Here is a 1448-nt window from a genome sequence, read left to right as displayed (position 1 = left end):
CCAAACTTTCATAGAAGAAATAACACCAATTCTCCTGAAGCTGTTCCAAAATATTGAAGCAGAAGGAAAACTTCCAGACTCTTTTTATGAAGCCAGCATTACCCTGATCCCCAAAGCAGGCAAAGACCCCACCAAAAAGGAGAATTTCAGACCAATATCTCTGATGAATAGGATTCAAAGATTCTCAACAATATCCTAGCAAACAGGATCCAGCAGCACATTAAAAAGATTATCCACCATGACAAGGTGGGATTCATCCCTGGGTTGCAAGGTTGGTTCAATATTCGCAAATCAATCAATGTGATAGAACAAATCAATAAGAGAAGAGAGAAGAACCACATGGTCCTCTCAATTGATGCAGAAAAAGCATTTGACAAAATCCAGCATCCGTTCCTGATGAAAACGCTTCAAAGCATAGGGATGGAGGGAACAATCCTGAACTTCATAGAATCTATCTATGAAAGACCCACAGCAAATATCATCCTCAATGTCAAAAAGCTTGTAGCCTTCCTGTTGAGATCAGGAACATGCCAAGGATGCCCACTCTCACCACTCTTGTTCAACATAGTATTAGAAGTCCTAGAAATGGCAATCAGACAACAAAGCGAAATAAAATGTATCCAAATTGGCAATGAAGAAGTCAAACTCTCTCTCTTCGCAGATGACATGATTCTTTATATGGAAAACCCCAAAGCCACCACCCCCAAACTACTAGAACTCATACAGAAATTCAGTAACGTGGCAGGATACAAAGTCAATGTACAGAAATCAGTGGCTTTCTTATATACTAACAATGAAAATACAGAAAGGGAAATTAGAGAATCGATTCCATTTACTATAGCACTAAGAACCATAAGATACCTGGGAATAAACCTAACCAAATAGGTAAAGGACGTGAGGAACTGAAGAACACTCATGAAAGAAATTGAAGAAGACACAAAAAGATGGAAGACCGTTCCATGCTCTTGGATTGGAAGAATAAACATTGTTAAAATGTCTATACTGCCTAGAGCAATCTATACTTTTAATGCCACTCTGATCAAAATTCCACCGAGATTTTTCAAAGAGATGGAGCAAATCATCCTAAAATTTGTATGGAATCAGAAGACACCCCGAATTGCTAAGGAAATGTTGAAAAACAAAAACAAAACTGGTGGCATCACGTTACCCGATTTCAAGCTTTACTACAAAGCTGTGATCACCAAGACAGCGTGGTACTGGCATAAAAACAGACACATAGACCAGTGGAACAGAGTGGAGAGCCCAGATATGGACCCTCAACTCTATGGTCAAATAATCTTCGACAAAATGGGAAAAAATATTCAATGGAAAAAAGAGTCTCTTCAATAAATGGTGCTGGGAAAACTGGACAGCGATATGTAGAAGAATGAAACTCGACCATTCTCTTACACCGTACACAAAGATAAACTCGAAATGGATAAAAGACC

The sequence above is a fragment of the Meles meles genome, unplaced genomic scaffold (assembly GCF_922984935.1).
Source record: "Meles meles unplaced genomic scaffold, mMelMel3.1 paternal haplotype, whole genome shotgun sequence".
Classification (NCBI taxonomy): domain Eukaryota; kingdom Metazoa; phylum Chordata; class Mammalia; order Carnivora; family Mustelidae; genus Meles; species Meles meles.
This window is presented reverse-complemented; position numbering follows the sequence as displayed.